The sequence below is a fragment of the Grampus griseus genome, assembly GCF_964374135.1.
Source record: "Grampus griseus genome assembly, chromosome: 1".
NCBI classification, from domain to species: domain Eukaryota; kingdom Metazoa; phylum Chordata; class Mammalia; order Artiodactyla; family Delphinidae; genus Grampus; species Grampus griseus.
Genome location: NC_139017.1, coordinates 62,927,732 through 62,949,876, shown reverse-complemented (window position 1 = coordinate 62,949,876; position 22,145 = coordinate 62,927,732).

Here is a 22,145-nt window from a genome sequence, read left to right as displayed (position 1 = left end):
GGTACGACAACGGTTTAGGGTGAGCGTACGTGTTAGGGTACGGGTTAGCGTTAGCGTACGGGATAGGATTAGACGACGGGTTAGGGTAAGGCTTTGGGTAAGGTTTAGGGTTACTGTTAGGGTTAGGATTAGGGTTAGGGGACGAGGACAGTTTAGGGTACAGGTTAGGGTACGACAACGGTTTTGGGTGAACGTACGTGTTAGGGTACGGGTTAGTGTTAGCGTACGGGTAGGATTAGGGGACCGGTTAGGTTAAGGCTTCGGGTAAGGGTTACGGTTAGGGTTAGGTTTAGGGTTAGGGTTAGGAAACGTGGATGGTTTAGGGTACAGGTTAGGGTACGACAATGTTTTTGGGTGAGCATACGTGGTAGGGTACGGGTTAGTGTTAGCATACGGGTTAGGATTAGGGGACGGGTTAGGATAAGGCTTCGGGTAAGGGTTAGGGTTAGGGTTAGGGGACGGGGACGGTTTAGGGTACAGGTTAGGGTATGACAACGGTTTAGGGTGAGTGTACGTGTTAGGGTATGGGTTAGGATTAGCGGACGGGTTAGGGTAAGGCTTCGGGTAAGGTTTAGGTTTAGGGTTAGGGTTAGGGGACGGGGATGGTTTAGGGTACAGGTTACGGTACGACAACGGTTTAGGGTGAGCGTATGTGTTAGGGTACGGGTTAGTGTTAGCGTACGGGTTAGGATTAGGGGACGGGTTAGTGTAAGGCTTCGCGTTAGGGTTAGGGGACGGGGACGGTTTAGGGTACAGGTTCAGGTACGACAACGGTTTAGGATGAGCACGGTCCCCCAGCTTTGCAATGAGGACGCTTGTTTTGTGGGGGCTGCTGGCTGAATGGGAGACGATTCCCCACCACTGACCAACGTCAGAATTGTTTACAACTGGAGCAAGTGCCCTGATACGGTTTTCCTCTGTGTAACTGGTGGGTTCTGGTTTTTTTTTTTTCTTTTCGTTTTTGGTTCAAGGTAGATTTTATTCCTCTTTTTTGTATTTACAGATATAAGCATGGAAATAATTTATTCATATTAATACATGTATGTGAAGGGAATAATTTTTTTTCTGTTTTACTTTTTTTAATTTTATTTTTTTAATTTTGAATTTAATTTTATTTTTTTATACAGTAGGTTCTTATTGGTTATCTGTTTTATACATATAAATGTATACATGCCAATCCCAGTCTCTCAACTCCTCCCACCACCACCCCTCCAACAGCTTTCCACCCTTGGTGTCCATACGTTTGTTGTCTACATCTGTTGCTCTATTTCTGCCTTGCAAAACGGTTCATCTGTACAATTTTTCTGGGTTCCACATATATGCATTAATATAAAAGATTTGTTTTTCTCTTTCTGACTTACTTCACTCTGTATGACAGTCTCTAGATCCATCGACGTCTCTACAAATGACCCAATTTCATTCCTTTTTATGGCTTAGTAATATTCCATTTTATATATGTACAACTTCTTTATGCATTCATCTGTCTGTGGGCATTTAGGTTGCTTCCATTACCTCGATATTGTAAATAGTGATGCAATGAACATTGCGGTGAATGTCTCTTTTTGATTTATGGTTTTGTCTGGGTATATGCCCAGTAGTGGGATTGCTGTATCATATGATAATTCTATTGTTAGTTTTTTAAGAAACTCCATATTGTTCTCCACAGTGACTGTATCAATTTATATTCCCAACAATAGTGGAAGAGGCTTCCTTTTCTCCACACCCTTTCCAGCATTTGCTGTTTGTAGATTTTCTGATGATGCCCATTCTAACAGGTGTGAGGCGATACCTCATGGTTGAGTCTATTTCGTTGAGCAAGGAGTAGGTCTTGTCTATTGCATATGTGGCTTATGGAACGGTATCTGTGCTAATTTCAATCTCTGGTTTAATACAGCACCCCAACTCACCTTTCCCCTTAAGCAAGCATAAGATTTTTATCTAAATGTGAGACTCTGTTTGGTTTTGTGATTCAGTTCATGTGTAGCCAAGTTTACACTCCCTCTATTAGTGATATGTAATGATAATTATCTTTCTCTGTGTGACATATTTCTCTTAGAATCATCGTACTTAAATCCACTCAATTTGCTGCTACAGGCCTGATGACATTGATTTCATTGCTGAGTGATATTCCATTGTACGTAAGTAGCACAACTTCTTTATCCATTTTTTTCTTTCTGGGATATTTAACTTGTACTGTAAACGAGGTTCTTGTAAACAGAGCCGTCCCAAACTTTGGGGTGGCTGTGTGTTTTTGATTTTAATTTCCCTAAGCTATAGGACCATAATTGGAAGTGCCCTAGGCTCTGTAGCTTTGTTTTTTAGATGTTTCAGGAAACACCATACACTTCTCCAGAGTCCCTGTTGGCAATTCACATCCCACCCATCAGCATAACAAGGCTCCCAGTTCTCCATGGCCTGTCCTGCCTTTCTGGATTTTACACTTTTTTCAGATGGCCCTTTTGACCGGGGTTGGGGGGGGGGGGAGTGAGACTTCATTGTAGTGCGGATTTCCATTGCACGCTTGCTTGGTTGGCCAAAAAGGACGTATGCGTTTCTTCCTGAATATATTCAGGAAGAAACGCATACGCCCTTTTTGGCCAAGTGCATCATTGTCGATGTTCTGCCTCTTTTCCTCTGCTTTAAATGCAATTCCAGTCTACCTCCTGAAATCGGTTTCCTGCAATTCTGCCCCGCTTTCAAGTCCTCTTCGCAGCCTTACTTCAATATATTTTTGGAGAATAGCTGTCATTTATAACTCTGCAGGTTTGTGAATTACTGTGACCCTGAGCTCCATTTTTCAGCTCTTATTTTTGTGATCTGGCCTCATAACCGCAGGATTGCTTCAGGGCCTGTTCTTGTTCTGGGGCGCCTTGCTGTGCCTTTGGTTAGTTCTTCCTGATGTGAATTTAGAGTGACATGTGCCCATCAAAACCCCTACCGCTTGTTTCTCGCTGGTTCCCCCTCTTCCCGTTCATCCTCTGCACTAACTGCAGACTCTGCAATACAGGAACTTAAAGGAATTGACTCTCCAGGTGGGGATATTGTTAGTAAAGCAGCTGGAATGTCGATCCGGAGCCCCAGGAGAGGAAGAATGAGGTGCGTTTTAGAAACCTTTCCCGATCACATGGTATACCATCCTCTGGGTTTCCCATGCATGGTTTAGCTGTAGGAAGATTCCCTTCAACCTGGAGTGTTGGGACCCTTGGAATGAGTAGCATGAAGTTTTGCATTAAAGGTTCGGCAGTTGCTCACCAAAGCTCACCAATCCTCTCAGCCCCAAGTGTCCAGCCTTATGTCTTATCCAGCTGTGGGTTTATATGTGGTCAATCCAGGTTGCATCACAGCCCCTGAGCGAATTTTGTAAGAATTTTTCTCTGTTTCGTTGTTTCTGTGTTTTGTTTTTAAAATTTATTTCTTTGATGGGGTTTAGCTCATTTTCATTGCTGTGTTTGTGCCGCTCGGCACACACTTGATTCCCTTATGGAGATATAGCAATACATGGGTTTTAAGATTCTTATTACTCAGATATATTTCTCTGCGGTGTATAGGGTGTGTTGAGGCCAGTTCATTGAGCAAGGTGTAGATCTTGTCTAATACCTATTTGGTTTATTGAACGGTATCTGTGCTAATTTCAAACTCTGGTTTTATGCATCACCCCACCTCTCCTTTCCCCTTAAGCTGACATAAGTGTGTTTTCTAAATGTGAGACACTGTTCTGTTTTGTAATTCATTTTTTGTGCAGCCATATTTATCCTTCCTCTATAAGTGATATCTTATGATATGTTTCTTTTTCTGTTTGACTTATTTCAAGTAGTATTATCGGACCTAAATCCACTCTTTATGCTTCTACTTGCCTTATTACATTGACTTCATGGTGAAGAGATATTCCATTGTACATAAGTACCACATCTTCTTTATCCATTGTTCTCTTTCCTGGGATATTTAAGGTGTACTGAAGTTGAGGTTCTTGTAAACAGAGTAGCCCTAAACTGTGGTGTGCTTGTGTCTTGTTGATGTTTAGACTTCCCTAGATATACTCCCGTGATTGGAAGTGCCCTATGCTCTGTAGCTCTGTTTTTTAGATGATTTAGGAACCACCATACACTTCTCCAGAGTGGCTCTCGGCAGTTCACACACTGTCCATCAGCGTATAAAGGCTCCCTGTTCTCCATGGCCTGTCCTGCATTTCTGGTTTTTACAATTTTTTCGGATGGCCCTTTTGACCGGTGGGAAATGAGACTTCTTTGTTGTGCACATTTGCATTGCTTGCTTGCTTGGTTGCCCATAAAGTGCGTATGCGTTTTTTCCTGGATATATTCAGGAAAAAACGCATACTCCCTTTTGGGCCAACTGCATCATTGTCGAAATTCTGCCACCTTTCATGTGCTTTAAAGACGAGTCCAATCTATCTCTTGAAATCTGTTTCTTGCAATTCTGTCTTGCATTCAGATCCTCTTCTTTGCCTTACCTCAACATATTTTTGGACGTTAGTTTTCATTTATAACTCTGCAGGTTTGTGAATTTCAGTGACCCTGAGCTCCATTTTTTAAGTTGCTCTTTTGTGAGCTGGCCTCAAAACTGCAGGATCGCTTCAGGCCCTATTTTGGCTCCGGCGAGGTGGGCTGAACCTTTTTTTAATTCTTATTCTTAATGGGAAATTAGAGTGTCATGTGCCCGTCCAAACCCCTACAACTATTCTGTCATTGGTTCCCCCTCTTCCCGTTCATCCTCCTCACAATTTGCAAAATGTGTGAAACAGAAGTTTAAATGTGCTGATTCTCTAAGTGGGGAGATTCTAAGTAACGTGGCTGGAATGATGAACAGGAGCACCAGGAGAGGATAAATGAGGTGCATTTTAGACACATCTCCCGATCACATGGTGTACAGTCCTCTGGGTTTTCCATGCATGTTTTAGCTGTAGGAAGATGCCTTGAACCTGCAGATTTGGGACCCATTGAATGGGTACCAGGTAGTATTACTTTAAAGGGTGTGCATTTCCTCACCCAACCTCACATTTCTCTTAGCGCGAACAGTTTCCAGCCTTATGTCTCATCCTGCTGTGGGTCTAGATGTGTTCAAGCCATGTTGCATCACCGTCCCTGAGGAAAAGTTGTAAGAGGTTTTTTCTGTGTCTCTGTCGTTTATTTTTTTCATTTTAGTACTATATTGGTTACAGCTGATTTTCAAAGCTCTGTTTCTTGCTGCTGTACATCCACTTGATTCACGTACAGAGAGACATCAATAAATTCTTTTTCAGATTCTTACCAGTCGTATATATTCTTTTCCGGTGACTTGAGTGTGCTGAGTGCAGTTCTTTTAGCTACCGTGTAGGCCTTGTTGATTATCAGTTTGGTATTTGGAATGGTATCTTTGCTAATTTCAACCTCCTGGATAATGCCTCACCCCTCCCCACCTTTCCCGTTTAGCAGCCTTATGTGTGTTTTCTACATATTTGACTATGTTTTTGTTTTGTGATTTATTTCATGTGTAGCCATTTTGGATTCCACCTTTAAGTGATATCTTATGATATGTGTCTTTTTCTTTTTGAATTATATCACTTAGAATGATCATATGTAACTCCTCCGGAGTTGTTACAACTGGCCATATTTCATTGATTTCCAGGCTGAGTAATATTCCACTCTACGTAAGCACCACATCTCTATCCATTTTTTCCCTCCAGAGACATTTAAGTTATATCCTAGTCGAGGATCTTTTAAAGAGAGAGGCGGTAAACATTGGGGTGCCTGTGTCCTGTCGATTTTTGTTTTTCCCAAGATATACGCCCATGAGTGCAAGTGCCCTATGCTCTGTAGCTCATTTTTTAGATGCTTTAGTAAACACAATACACTTCTCCAGAATGGCCGTTGGCAATATACATTTCCACTATAAGCCTCACAGGGCTCCCTCTTCTCCTTGCCCTGTCCTGCGTTTCTGGTGTTTACACTTTATGAGGACGGCTCTTCTGACTGATGCGAAGTGATATCTTTTGTAGTATTGATTTCCAGTGCCCACCTGTTTGGTTGGCTAAAAAAGTGTATGCCCTTTTCTTGAATATATACAGAAAAAAACGCATACAGCCTTTTTGGCCAACTGCAATGTTGGCAATGTTCAGCCCCTTTTCTTGTGCTTAATGGCGAGTCCTTTCTACCTCCTCCAATCCCTTTCCTGCCATTCTCCCTTGCTTACCAATCCTTTTCTCTGACTTTCCTCAAGACATTTTTCAGTGATAGATATTTTCAACTCTGCAGTTTCGTGAATTTTAGTGCCCCTGAGTTCCATTGTTCAACTTGTGTTTATGGGAACTGGCCACAAAGCAGCGGGATTTCCTCAAGCCCTATTCTGTTTCCATGGGCAACCCTAGCCTTTGGTCAATTCGTCTTCCTGATTGGAAATTAGAGTGACATGTGCCTGTCTGAACACCTAGGACTTGTCTCTCATTGTTCCTCATCCTTCCGCTTCATCCTCTGGACAAATTCCAAACTGTACGCAACAGGATGTTGACAGTGCTGACATCTCCAAGTGGGGAGACTGTTAGGAAAGACGCTGGAGGGGTGAACCCGAGCACCAGGAGATGAGGAGATGAGATGCCTTTTCCAAACTCTTCCCGATCAGACGGTATACCATCCTCTGGGTGTGACAGGCATGTTTTAGCAGTAGCAAGGGTCCCATTCATGTAAGGAGAACACCAGGGCTTTTTCAAAATCAGTGTCTCCCCGAAACCCAAACTGGGGAATTTTTTAAGCTACGGCTACACATATGTTCATTAAGGGCCTTGAGAAGTAGGCAGAGTCCAAACTTTAGATGATTGAAGTCTTCAGGGTCAGAAGCACTCACCACCAGCTTCCCTTAGGTTACACTTTAACTGTCATTGATAGATGATGTCAATAAAAATATCAATTCTTTTTCAGATTATTTCCCCTTATAGGTTATTGCAAAATATTGAGTGTAGTTCCCTGTGCTATACAGTAATTCCTTGTTGATGATCTATTTTATACATAGCAGTGTGTATGTGTTAATCCCAAACTGTTAATTTATCCCTCCTCCCACCTTTCCCCTTTGGTAATAATAAATTATAAGATTTTATACTTCTCAGAAATGGGGGAGCTAAAAGAGAGGTATCATTTTCAATGGAAAAGCATTTGAAACAAGATTGAAGCTTTAACCAAGATTATTAGATGTACATCCTTGGAAAGAAATCACTTCGTTTCTCTAATATTGACCTGACAAATAAGACAAACCTTTTCACTGAACTTGCTTATAATAAAGTGATGGAAATATCAAATGGAAGTGTTAGAAACATCTTATTTTACCCGAGCCTTATACACTGTTCTATGTTAACTACAGTTTGGCTCACACATCTGTTCATTGAGGTTACAATAGTCTCAATTTCTGTTACTGATCCTCCAGAGTGGACCCCAACAAGTGTCCCCCTGCCCAGTGTCATTGGGGCCAACAGATCGAGACTGAGTTTGGTTCACAAGCAAAGGAAAGTTTATATTTTGATCAGAGAATGGAGAGGTGAGAGCATGCACTACCCCGTGGGCTGTGGGCTGGGCTGCTGTGTAGGGATCCTGTCAGAGTCAGTGGGAGGGAGGGGGCGGAGCTCTCGAGGGCCGGGTTGGCTGCAGCTCAGGCTCTATATCGCGGAGTCTGCACTGGGCCCCAGGAGCTGAGGTGTCGACCCAGCCATTCTGCACTAGGAAATCGGGTCTGAAGTGCCGGGTGTGGAACCTCTGCATGCGGGACCCGAGGAGCACGTGAAATTAGACAAAGCACAAAGGAAAAAAGGTTAGACTTTATTTTATTGCCCAGATTCTATTTTTATCTCCCAGGGATTTTTAATGGGCTTTGCCTGGGACAAACCCCTCTTCTGCCTTTTGTCCCGTTCCTCATTCTTGGAGTGCTGAGGGTGCAGACCCCTCTTCTGTAACTGCTTCGTGCTGAGTTGGGAGTCCTCATACCCGGGGGCGAGGGTCAGAACTTCTCCCCAGCAGCCTCCAGGTGACGTTGATTGTCCCCAGGCCTCCTGCCTCCCTGCTCGTCCGCCTGAGCACCAGCATTGGAAGTGTTATAGATTCTAATGACCTTTAAGGGTCCACGAAGGAGATGTGCAGAGACGCTGTGGGGGCCGGTTTCACCCCGCCTCACATTTGTTCGGCCACCTTAGGCTGACCGTTTCTGCCAGCCTAGATGCTCTGACCAGTAGTCTGCGCTTTCTTCAGTTAGGCGCCTGAATTAACGTAAAAACAGCACCAGGTGTCAGAGCCCTGCCCGCTCAACTTCCAGACAGTCCAGGGTCAGTGGTGATCAAGGACCATGTTGGCCACTGAGTCAACAGCCTTTTGAAGTAAACAGGAGTCCAGCCGGTCTTATTGGCCACCATCATCACGGTGTCTGTAGGCTTTTCTATGGTGACAGTGTGATATACGGTTCCCCCGCCAAGATTATTAGCCCCCCTCTGGGTGCAGTAAGTCCTGCAGGCAGTAGTCTAGTCTTTTGGGACACACTCTTGTGGTTTTATGAGAGAAACTCCAGGTCAAGTGATGTTCACACGAGTCGTCATGGTGCCCTGTTGCCCCCGGTTATCTCTCTGGATGTTGGAGTTGGAGGGCCTCCTCACTCGAGGTCGGTGTGCCCACGGAGTGAACCCTGCAACTTCAGGGCATGGTTGGTGGTTAGGATCACCACGTGGGGTCCTTTTCCCTTAGGAGGGAGGTGGCCTTTTGGGCTGCTGATTTCCAGGTTTTTAGATACCGCCAGTATCTTGGCCAGATGTGGCAGTGGGCCAAGCCCCTTGGTGACCGTAGTTTATCCTACCTGGATGGCATTCTTGCATTGTTCCATGTCAAGCGGTCCCAGTTTTTGCACTAATTCTCCAATGGCGATTCACCTTTCACTGGGAATGTAAAGGTCAAAGGGTTTAGCTAAATTAGGGAGTTCCAGGGCAAGGGTCTGAATTGACTGCTCTTTCCATTCTTGAAAGGCCACTTCTGGATTCTATTCAAAAGGATCATCATCTTTTCCTTTCAGTGTTTCATATAGAGGCCCAGCTAGTAGACTGTAGTTAGGGATCCAGAAGCAGCAAACCCTGGCCTCCCCAGGAACCCCTAAGCTGTCTTCTAGTTTTAGAAAGGGGTAAGGCTGCAAATGGCTTCTACCCTTTCCTGGGATGGGCTTCTCCGACCTTCTGTGAGAATGAAGCCCAGGCAGGTCACCGTAGTCTGTGATATATGAGCTTTTTCTTGGACAACTTCTATCCTTTATTGGCTTGGTAGTTCAGAGGCCTCCGTAGTAGGGCTGGCGATCAGAATGTCGTCTGCGTATTGAAGGAGGGTTTCCTTTTCCAGAGGTAGAACTTTTAGGTCTTTAGCTAAGCTTTCCCCAAAGATGGTGTGGGAATTTTTGAACCCTTGGGGCAAGATGGTCCGGAAGTATTGTTTTAGTTGTATGTTGAGTCCTGCCACTCACAAGCCAAAATTTCTTGTGACTCTGGGACTAATGGAATACAGAAGAAGGCATCATTGAAGACTAATACAGAATACCATGTCCTGGTGGTTGGTAGAATGACCAGCAGGGTGTAGGAATTAGGAACAACTGGAGGTATATCCTCGGTGGCTTCACTGACTGTCCTGACATCCTTTACCAGGTCCCCAGCAGCACATGGGGCTCTCGTGGTCAGGCCAATCCCAGGATATGGAACTCACCTGGGCAGGTACCCAACCCCCACCTCAGCCCACGGGGCTCTCGTGGTCAGGCCCCTCCCAGGACACAGAGCTACCCTTGCAGGTACCGTGGCAGGGCTGGGCACACAGGAACTGTGCACATAGCTCTCATTGCATAGCACCCCCAGCTCACCTGTCGCTCAGAGCTGACACAGAGCACCTCAGAGCAGGACTTGAACTAACAAACAGCAGCTGCGACAGATCTGTGACCCTGGGCATCACTCTGTGTGGCCTCCCTCCACCTGGTCTTCCAGAGACTTCCACTGCACCCGGGGCACCAGGCCTCTGTCTCCAACCACCACCCACCCCTCCTCTCCCTGACTCCTGGGTTCCTCTCATTAGGAGAGGGTTTTCTTGAAGTTGTCTCCCACTCATGGGCCAGATAAAATGATTAGAAAACAAGCCAGAGCTGCAGCCCCTTGTCTATCCTGACTCTCAGGAGCCCACACCTGTTTCTTTGATCTGGCCGGTTCAGCAAGTTCCATTTTCTGCAACTGTGAGCCCCTGAGGGGTGATGATTGGCTGACCTGGGCAGCCTTACCGTGCCGGCCAGCCCTCCCCAGGTGTGCCTGGGTTGAGATCAATATAAATACCACTCCAGGCAGCAAGAGCCCCTGCAGCTGTGCCTGACGCCATTTTCTCTGCCCTGTCAGCAGTGTCGGGGCTGGGCTGGTGGGAGGGAGTGAGAGGCCACGGCTTTGTGGGTGGCCCAGTGTGAGTGGGGCTCTGCTGGACTTTCTGCAGCAGTTGCCAGGCTGCCACCTGCTAAAGAAGAGGATGTGTCACCCATACCTGCTGCTGGAATTTCTCCCTGGGCAGAGGTGAGGAAGGAAAAAAGCAGTGGGGGTCGGGACAGGACGGGTATCTCAGGCAGGGAAATGGAAATCTTCCAGAAGAGCACCCAGGGCCAGGACCATCCTGGCTGGCCTGCAGGCACCAAGTCGGCCAGCATGCTGTCGCTCCTGTGGCTCCATGGCCCTTCCTCTAGGCTTTCAAGTCCTTGTACCTATTCAGGTGTTTTACCTGGGAAGGGTGGGAACAGTTCAGCAGCAGCTGGCCTGGGGCTCAGCTCACGTTTACTCACAGATGCCTCGGCACGGTGCCCCAGCTTTGCAATGAGGACGCTTGTTGTGTGGGGGCTGCTGGCTGAATGGGAGACGATTCCCCACCACTGGCCAACTTCAGAATTGTTTACAACTGGAGCAAGTGCCCTGATACGGTTTTCCTCTGAGTAACTGGTGGGTTCTGTTTTATTTTTCTCTTTTTCGTTTTTGGTTCAAGGTAGATTTTATTCCTCTTTTTTGTATTTACAGATATAAGCATGGAAATAATTTATTCATATAAATACATGTATGTGAAGGGAATAATTTTTTTTCTGTTTTACTTTTTTTAATTTTATTTTTTTAATTTTGAATTTAATTTTATTTTTTTATACAGTAGGTTCTTATTGGTTATCTGTTTTATACATATAAATGTATACATGCCAATCCCAGTCTCTCAACTCCTCCCACCACCACCCCTCCAACAGCTTTCCACCCTTGGTGTCCATACGTTTGTTGTCTACATCTGTTGCTCTATTTCTGCCTTGCAAAACGGTTCATCTGTACAATTTTTCTGGGTTCCACATATATGCATTAATATAAAAGATTTGTTTTTCTCTTTCTGACTTACTTCACTCGGTATGACAGTCTCTAGATCCATCGACATCTCTACAAATGACCCAGTTTCATTCCTTTTTATGGCTTAGTAATATTCCATTTTATATATGTACCATATCTTTATGCATTCGTCTGTCTGTGGGCATTTAGGTTGCTTCCATTACCTCGATATTGTAAATAGTGATGCAATGAACATTGCGGTGAATGTCTCTTTTTGATTTATGGTTTTGTCTGGGTATATGCCCAGTAGTGGGATTGCTGTATCATATGATAATTCTATTGTTAGTTTTTTAAGAAACTCCATATTGTTCTCCACAGTGACTGTATCAATTTATATTCCCAACAATAGTGGAAGAGGCTTCCTTTTCTCCACACCCTTTCCAGCATTTGCTGTTTGTAGATTTTCTGATGATGCCCATTCTAACAGGTGTGAGGCGATACCTCATGGTTGAGTCTATTTCGTTGAGCAAGGAGTAGGTCTTGTCTATTGCATATGTGGCTTATGGAACGGTATCTGTGCTAATTTCAATCTCTGGTTTAATACAGCACCCCAACTCACCTTTCCCCTTAAGCAAGCATAAGTTTTTTATCCAAATGTGAGACTCTGTTCGGTTTTGTGATTCAGTTCATGTGTAGCCAAGTTTACACTCCCTCTATTAGTGATATGTAATGATAATTATCTTTCTCTGTGTGACATATTTCTCTTAGAATCATCGTACTTAAATCCACTCAATTTGCTGCTACAGGCCTGATGACATAGATTTCATTGCTGAGTGATATTCCATTGTACGTAAGTAGCACAACTTCTTTATCCATTTTTTTCTTTCTGGGATATTTAACTTGTACTGTAAACGAGGTTCTTGTAAACAGAGCCGTCCCAAACTTTGGGGTGGCTGTGTCTTTTTGATTTTAATTTCCCTAAGCTATAGGACCATAATTGGAAGTGCCCTAGGCTCTGTAGCTTTGTTTTTTAGATGTTTCAAGAAACACCATACACTTCTCCAGAGTGGCTGTTGGCAATTTACATCCCGCCCATCAGCATAACAAGGCTCCCAGTTCTCCATGGCCTGTCCTGCCTTTCTGGATTTTACACTTTTTTCAGATGGCCCTTTTGACAGGTGGGAAGTGAGACTTCATTGTAGTGCAGATTTCCTTTGCAAGCTTGCTTGGTTGGCCAAAAAGTGCATATGCGATTTTTCCTGAATATATTTAGTAAAAAACGCATATGCCCTTTTTGACCAAGTGCATCACTGTCAAAGATCTGCTGCTTTTCATATGCTTTAAATGCATTTCCAGTATACCTCCTGAAATCTGATTCCTGCAGTTCTGCCGCGCTTTCAAGTTCTCTTCGCAGCCTTACTTCAATATATTTTTGGAGAATAGCTGTCATTTATAACTCTGCAGGTTTGTGAATTACAGTGCCCCTGAGCTCCTTTCTTCAACTCGCTTTCTTGTGAGCTGGCCGCAAAACCGCAGGATTGCTTCAGGCCCTAATCTGGTTGCGGCCAGGCACGCTGAACCTTTGGTTAATTCCTCTTCCTGGTGGGAAATTAGAGTTAAATGTGCCCGTCCAGACACCTACAGCTAGTGTCTCATTGGTTTTCCCTATTCCTGTTCATCTTCGGCAGAAATTGCAAACTGGGCCAAACAGGAGGTTAACGGCACTGAGTCTCCAAGTGGGGAGAGTGTTAGTAAAGCGTCTGGAATGGCGAACCCGAGTACCGGGGGATGAAAACTGAGAGGGATTTAGAAACGTTTCCCGATCACACGGTGGATCATACTCTGGGTTCCACATGTATGTTTTAGCTGAAGGAAGAATCCCTTAAACCTGGATAGTTGGGACCCATGGAATGGGTACCGTGCAATATTACTTCAAAGGGTCTGCATTTGCTCAACGAACCTCAGCAATCCTATCAGCCCCAAGTGTCCAGCCTTATGTCTCACCCAGCTCTGTGTGTCGATGTGGTAAATCCAGGTTGCATCACAAGCCCTGAATGAATTATTTAAGAATTTCTGTCTATTTCACTGTCATTGTGTTTTGTTTTTGAAATTTATTTTGATAATGGGATTTAGCTGATTGTCACTGCTGCGTTTATGCTGCTGTACACACGCTTGATTCTCTTACGGAGACATATAAATCCATAGGTTTTAAGATTCTTACAAGTCAGGTATATTCCTAGGCGTTGAATATGGGGTGTTGAGTCCACTTCGTTGAGCAAGGAGTAGGTCTTGTCTATTACATATTTGGCTTATGGAACGGTATCTGTGCTCATTTCAATCTCTGGTTTTATGCAGCACTCCAACTCACCTTTCCCCTTAAGCAAGCATAAGTTGGTTTTCTCAATTTGAGACCCTGTTCTGTTTTGTAATTCAGTTCCTGTGTAGCCAAGTTTACATTCCGTGTATTAGTGATATCTTAGGATGTTTCTTTTTCTGTGTGACTTATTTCACTTAGAATCATCGTACCTGAATCCACTCATTATGCTGCTATGGGCCTGATGTCATAGATTTCATTGCTGAGTGATATTCCATTGTATGTAAGTACCACAACTTCTTTATCCATGTTTGGCTTTTTGGGATATTTAACTTGTACCATAGACGAGGTTCCTAAAAACAGAGCCATCCCAAACTTTGGGGTGGCTGTGTCTTTTTGATTTTAGTTTCCCTAAACTATAGGACCATAAGTGGAAGTGCCCTAGGCTCTGTTGCTTTGTTTTTTAGATGTTACAGGAATCACCATACACTTTTCCAGAGTGGCTGTTGGCAATTTACATCCTGCCCATCAGCATAACAAGGCTCCCAGTTCTCCATGGCCTGTCCTGCCTTTCTGGATTTTACACTTTTTTCAGATGTCCCTTTTGACCCGGTGAAAGTGAGACTTCATTGTAGTGCGGATTTCCATTGCACGCTTGCTTGGTTGGCCAAAAAGGGCGTATGCGTTTTTTCCTGAATATATTCAGGAAAAAACGCATACGCCCTTTTTGGCCAAGTGCATCATTGTGGACGTTCTGCCTCTTTTCCTATGCTTTACATGCAATTCCAGTCTACCTCCTGAAATCGGTTTCCTGCAATTCTGCCCCGCTTTCAAGTCCTCTTGGCAGCCTTGCTTCAATATATTTTTGGATGATAGCTGTCATTTATAACTCTTCAGGTCTGTGAATTACAGTGTCCCTGAGCTCCTTTCTTCAACTCGCTTTCTTGTGAGCTGGCCGCAAAACCGTAGGATTGTTTCAGGCCCTAATCTTGTTCCGGCATGGCACGCTGAGCCTTTGGTTAATTACTATTCCAGGTGGGAAATTAGAGTTAAATGTGCCCGTCCAGACACCTACAGCTAGTCTCTTATTGGTTTTCCCTATTCCTGTTCATCTTCCCCAGAAATTGCAAAGTGTGTCAAACAGGAATTTAAAGGCACTGACTCTCCAAGTGTGGAGAGTGTTAGTAAAGCGTCTGGAATGAGAAAGCCAAGTACTAGGGGTCGAAAACTGAGATGCATTTAAAAATGGTTCCCGATCACACGGTGGACTATACTCTGGGTTCTCCATGCATGTTTTAGGTGAAGGAAGAATCCCTTAAATGTGGAGAGTTGAGTCCCATGGAATGGGTACCATTCCGTATGACTTGAAAGGGTGTGCATTTGCTCACCGAATGTCACTAATGCTATCAGCCCGAAGTGTCAAGCCTTATGTCTTACCCAGCTGTGGGTGTAGGTGTGGTAAATAGAGGTTTCATCAGTAACCATGAATGAATTATTTAAGAATTGCTCTCTATTTCACTGTCATTGTGTTTTGTTTTTGAAATTTGTTTTTATAATGGCATTTAGCTGATTTTCACTGCTGTGTTTATGCTGCTCTAGAGACACTGGATTTTGTTATGGAGACATATAAATACATAGGTTTTTTTTTTAATACCTGTATTGGGGTATAATTGCTTTACAATGGTGTGTTCGTTTTTGCTTTATAACCAAGTGAATCAGTTATACATATACATATGTGTCCATGTCTGTTCCCTCTTGTGTCTCCCTTCCTTCAACCCTCCCTATCCCAGCTCTGCAGGTGGTCACAAAGCACCGAGCCTATATCCCTCTGCGTTGCGGCTGTTTTTCCCTAGCTGTGTACCTTACGTTTGTTAGTGTATATATGTCCATGTCTCTCTCTCACCCTGTGAAAACTCACCCTTCCCCCTCTTCGTATCCTCAAGTCCATTCTGCAGTAGGTTTGTGTCTTTATTGTTGTGTTACCCGTAGGTTTTCATGTTTTATTTTAATTCCATATATATGTGTTAGCATACGGTATTTGTGTTTTTCTTTCTGACTTACTTCACTCTTTATGACAGACTGTAGGTCTATCTACCTCATTACAAATAGCTCAATTTCGTTTCTTTTTATGGCTGAGTAATATTCCATTGTATATATGTGCTACATCTTCTTTATCTATTTATATGATGATGTGCACTTAGGTTGTTTCCATCTGCAGGCTATTTTAAATAGAGCTGCAGTGAACATTTTGGTACATGAGTCTTTTTTAATTTTGGATTCCTCAGGGTATGCCTAGTAGTGGAATTGTTGGGTAATATGGTAGTTTTATTAGTAGTTTTTTAAGGAACCTCCATACTGTTCTCCATAGTGGTTGAACCAGTTGCCATTCCCACCAGCAGTGGAAGAGTGTTACCTTTTCACCACACCCTCTGCAGCATTTATTGTTTCTAGATTTTTTGATGATGGTCATTTTGAGTGGTGTGAGAGGATACCTGATTGTAGTTTTGATTTGCATTTCCCTAATGATTAATGATGTTGAGCATTCTTTCATGTGTTTGTTGGAAGTCTGTATATGTTTGGAGATATGTCTATTTAGGTCTTCTGCCCATTGTTGGATTGGGTGTTTTTTTTTTTTTTTTTTTGTTATTCAGCAGCATGAGCTGCTTATAAATTTTGGAGATTAATTTTTTGTCAGTTGCTTCATTTCCAAATATTTTCTTCGATTGTGAGGGTTGTCTTTTGGTCTTGTTTATGGTTTCCTTTGCTGTGCAAAAGCTTTGACGTTTTATTAGGCCTCGCTTTTTTTTTTATTTCCATTTCTCTAGGAGGTGGGTCAGAAAGGATTTTGGTGTGATTTATGTCATACAGTGTTCTGCGTATGTTTTGTTCTAAGAATTTGAGAGTTTCTGGTCTTATATGTAGGTGTTTAATACGTTTTGAGCTTATTTTTGTGTATGGTGTTATGGAGTGATCTAATCTCATACTTTTGCATGTATCTGTCCAGTTTTCCCAGCACCACTTATTGAAGAGGTTGTCCTTTCTCCTCTATACATTCCTGCCAGCTTTATCAAAGATAAGGTGTTCATATGTGCGTGGGTTTATCTCTGGGCTTTTTATCTTGTTCCATTGATGTATCTTTCTGTTGTTGTACTAGTACCATACTGTCTTGATTACTGTAGCTTTGTAGTATAGTGTTTAGTTTGGGAGCCTGATTCCTCCAGCTCCGTTTTTCATTTTCAAGATTGCTTTGGGTATTCAGGGTGTTGTGTGTTGCCATACAAATTGTGAAAATTTTTTTTCTAGTTCTGTGAAAAATGCTAGTGGTAGTTCGATAGGGATTGCATTGAATGTATAGATTGCTTTGGGTAGTAGAGTCATTTTCACAGTGTTGATTTTTTCAATTGAAGAACATGGTATATGTCTCCGTCTATTTGTATCATGTTTAATTTCTTTCATCTGTGTCTTATAAGTTTTGCATACAGGTCTTTTGTCTCCTTAGGTAGGTTTATTCCTAGATATTTTATCCTTGTTGTTGCAATGGTAAATGGGGTGTTTTTTTGATTTCAGTTTAAGATTTTTCATCATTAGTATATAGGAATGGCAGAGATTTTTGTGCATTAATTTTATATCCTGCTTCTTTATGAAATTCATTGAGTAGCTGTAGTAGTTTTCTGGCAGCATGTTTAGGATTCTCTGTGCATAGTGTCATGTCACTTGTAAACAGTGACAGGTTTATTTCTTCTTTTCCAATATGGATTTTTTTATTACCTTTTCTTCTCTGATTGCTGTGGCTAAAACTTTCAAAATTATGTTGAATAAGAATGGTGAGTGGGCAACCTTGTTGTGTTTCTGATATTAGTGGAAATGGTTTCAGGTTTTCTTCATTGAGGATGATGTTGTTTGTGGGCTTTTCATATATGGCCTTTATGATGTTGAGGAAAGTTCCCTGTATGCCTACTTTCTGCAGGGTTTTTATCATAAATGGGTGTTGAATTTGGCAAACGGTTTCTGTGCATGTATTGAGATGATTATATGGTTTTTGTCCTTCAGTTTGTTAATATGGTTTATCACATTGATAGATTTGCATATATTGAAGAATGCTTGTATTCCTGGAATTAACCCCACTTGATCATGGTGTATGATCCTTTTAATGTGCTGTTGGATAGTGTTTGTTAGTATTTTGTTGAGGATTTTTGCATGTGTGTTCATCAGTGATATTGGCGTGTAGTTTTCTTTTTTTGTGACGTCCTTGTCTGGTTTTGGTATCAAGGTTATGGTGGCTTCGTAGAAGGAATTTGGGAGTGTTCCTCTCTCTGCTATATTTTGGAAGAGTTTGAGAAGCATAGGTGTTAGCTCTTCTGTAAATGTTTGAGGGAATTCGCCTGTGAAGCCATCTGGTCCTGGGCTTTTGTTTGTTGGAAGATTTTTAATCACAGTTTCTATTTTAGTGCTTGTGGTTGCTCTGTTCATGTTTTCTATTTCTTCCTGATTCGGTGTTGGCAGGGTGTGCATTTCTAAGAATTTGTGCATTTATTCCAGATTGTCCGTTTTATTGGCATAGAGTTGCTTGTAGTAATCTCTCATGATATTTTTTAGTTCTGTAGTGTCAGTTGTTACTTCTCCTTTTTTATTTCTGATTGTATTGATTTGAGATTTCTCCTTTTTTTTTTTTTTTTTTTTTGATGAGTCTGGCTAATGGTTTACCTATTTTGGTTTTCTTCTCAAAGAAGCAGCTTTTAGTTGTATTGATATTTGGTATTGGTTCCTTCATTTGTTTTTCAGTTATTTTTGATATGAGTGTTATGATTTGTTCCCTTTTGTTAGCTTTGGGGTTTTTTTGTTTTTCTCTCTCTAATTGCTTGAGGTGCAAGGCTAGGTTGTTTATTTGAGATTTTTCCTGTTGCTTAAGGTGGGCTTGTATTGCTATAAACTTACTCGTTAGAACTGCTTTTGCTGTATCCTATAGGTTTTGGGTCGTTGTGTCTCCATTGTCATTTGTTTCTAGGTGTTTGTTCAGTTTCTGTTTGATTTCTTCAGTGATGACTTCATTATTAAGTTGTGCATTGTTTAGTGTCCATGTGTTTGTATTTTTTACAGATATTTTCCTGTAATTGATATCTAGTCTTATGGCATTGTGGCTGGAAAAGATCCTTGATACAATTTCAATTTTGTTAAATTTACGAAGGTGTGATATGTGACCCAAGATATGATGTATCCTGGAGAATGTTCCATGAGCACTTGAGAAAAATGTGTATTCTGTTGTTTTTGGATGGAATGTCCTATAAATATCAATGAAGTCCATGTTGTTTAATGTATCTTTTAAAGCTTGTGTTTGCTTTTTTATTTTCATTTTGGGTTATCTGTACATGGGTGAAAGTTGGGTGTTAAAGTCCCCTACTATGAATGTGTTACTGTTGATTTACCGTTTTATGGCTGGTAGTATTTGCCTTATGTATTGAGGTGCTCCTATGTTGGGTGCATAAATATTTATAATTGTTATATGTGCTTCTTGGATCGGTCCCTTGATCATTATGTAGTGTTCTTCTTTGTCTGTTCTAATAGTGTTTATTTTCAAGTCTATTTTGTGTCATATGAGAATTGGTAGTTCAGGTTTCTTTTGGTTTCCATTTGCATGGAATATCTTTTTCCGTCTGCTTACTTTCAGTCTGTGTGTGTCTCTAGGTCTGAAGTGGGTGTGTTGTAGACAGCATATATAAGGTAGTTGTTTTTGTATCCATTTAGCCAATCTGTGTCTTTTGGTGGGAGCATGTAGTAAATTTACATTTAAGGTAATTATTGATATGTTTGTTCCTATTCCCATTTTGTATATTGTTTTGGTTTCGTTATTATAGGTCTTTTCCTCCTCTTGTGTTTCTTGTGTAGAGAAGTTTCTTTAGCAGTTGTTTTAAAGGTGGTTTGGTGGTACTGAACTCTCTCAGCTTTTGTTTGTAAAGGTTTTAATTTCTCCATCAGATCTGAATGAGGTTCTTGCTGGGTAGAGTAGTCTTGGTTGTAGGTTTTTCCTTAATCACTTTTAGTATGTTCTGCCACTCCCTTCTGGCTTGCGGGGTTTCTGCTGAGAGATCAGCTGTTAACCTTATGGGGATTCCCGTGTGCGTTATTTGTTGATTTTCCGTTTCTGCTTTTATTATGCTTTTTGTATTTAATTTTTGACAGTTTGATTAATATGTGCCTTGGTGTATTTGTCCTTGTATTTATTCTGTATGGGACTCTGTGTGCTTCCTGGAGTTGATTAACTATTTCCTTTTCCATATTAGGGAAGTTTTCAAGTATAATGTCTTTAAATGTTTTCTCAGTTCCTTTCTTTTGTCTCTTCTTCTTCTGGAAGCTGTATAATTTGTATGCATTTAATGTTGTCCCAGAGGTTTAATGTTGTTCTTACATTGTGTTTCATGTTGTCCCAGAGGTCTGTGAGACTGTCGTCCTTTCTTTTCATTCTTTTTTCTTTATTGTCATTTGTAGTAGTTATTTCCCGTATTTAATATTTCAGGTCACTTATCCGTTTTTCTGCCTCAGTTATTCTGCTAGTGATCTCATCTATCGTGTTTTCAATTTCATTTATTGTGTTGTTCATCGTTGCTTGTTTCCTCTTTAGTTCTTCTAGGTCCTTGTTAAATGTTTCTTGTATTTTCTATATTCTATTTCCAAGATTTTGGATCATGTTTACTATCATTATTCTGAATTCTTTTTTAGGTAGACTGCGTATTTCCTCTTCATTTGTTTGGTCTGGTGGGATTTTATGTTGGTCTTTTATCTGCTGTGTGTTTTTCTGTATTCTCATGTTGCTTATCTTCCCGTGTTTGGGGTTTACGTTCTGTAACTTGTTGGTTCGTAGTTCCTATTGTTTTTGGTGTGTGCCCAGTGGTGAAAGATGGTGGAGTGGGTCGTGTAGGCTTTGTGGTGGAGGGGAGTAGTGCCTGTGTTCTGGTGGATGAGGCTGGAACTTGTGTTTCTGGTGGGCAGGTTCACATCTGGTGGTGTGTTTTGGGGTGTCTGTGGAGTTATTGTGATTCTAGGCAGCGTCTTTGCTAGTGGGTGGGGTTGTGTTCCTGTCTTGCTATTTGTTTGGCATTGGGTGTCCAGCACTGTAGCTTGCTGGTCGTTGAGTGAAGCTGGGTGTTGGTGGTGAGGTGGAGATCTTTGGGAGTTTTTAGCCATTTGATATGTGGAGGTGGGAGGACTGTTGTGGACCAGTGTCCTGAAGTTGGCTCTCCCACCTCAGAGGCACATCACTGAGTCCTGGTTGTGGCACCAAGAGCGTTTCATGCAGACGCCTGATAGTAAAAGGGAGAAAATGCAGAAAGAAAGAAAGAAAGAAAGAGGAGAATAGAAAATATAATAAAGTAAGGTAAAATGAAATGAAGTTATTAAAATAAACAATAATTATTAAGAAAAATTGTTTTAAAAAGTAGAAAAAGCAAAGAAACAAAAAGGATAGAACCCTAGGAGAAATGGTGAAAGCAAAGCTATACAGACAAAATCTCACAGAGAAGTATATACGTACACAGGAAAAGAGGAAAAGGGGGAAAAGTCATAAATCTTGCTCTCAAAGTCCAGCTAGTCAATTTGGGATGATTCGTCATGTATTTAGGTATTCCGCAGATGCAGGGTGTATCAGGTTGATTATGGCGCTTTCATCTTGTGGTTTTGAGACTGCTGGGGGAGATTTCTCTTTTCTATTTTTGTTCACAGAGTTTCTGGGGCTCAGGTTTGGATTTGGACCGCCTGTGCATGTAGGTCGCTGGAGGGTATATGTTTTTCACTGAGACAGGAGTGTGTTAAAGGAGTCGCTGATTGGGGGGTAGGTTTAATCAGGCCGGGGGGGAGAGAGGGCCACGGAGTGCGGGGCAGGCCTGCGGTGGTAGAGGCCGCCATAACGTTGCACCAGGCTGAGGAGCGATGTGCGTTTTCCTGGGGACGTTGTCCCTGGATCCTGGGACCCTGGTTGTGGCGGGCTGCAGAGGCTCACTGGAAGGGAGGTGTGGATAGTGACGTGTGGTCGTATACAGGCTTCTTGGTAGTGGCAGCAGCTGCCTTAGCATCTCATGCCTGTCTTTGGGGTGTGCAATGTTAGCCGTGGCTCACGCCCATGTGTGGAGGTACTTGAAGTAGCGCTTTGAATCCCCTCTCGTCACGCACTAGCAAACAAACAATGAAGAAAATGTCTCTTTCCTGTTCGGCAGGTCTAGACTTTTCCTCGGAATCCCTCCCAGGCAGCTGTGGTGCAGTAACGCCTTCAGGTTGTGTTTAGGTCGCTAACCCAAGTCTTCTCCCTGCGTTTTGAATGAAGCCCGAGGTCGTGCTCTGAGCCACGCTTGACCTGGCGGGGGAGCAGAGAAGCCTCTCCGGCTGGTGAATGTCTGTTGGCACCAATCCTGTGTGTGTGAATGTGTCCACTTTGTCCTCTGTACCCCTGTGGCTGTGCTCTCCTCCGTGGCCCTGAAGCTTTTCCCCTCTGGCACCCACAGTTTCCCTGCCGAGAAGAGGCTT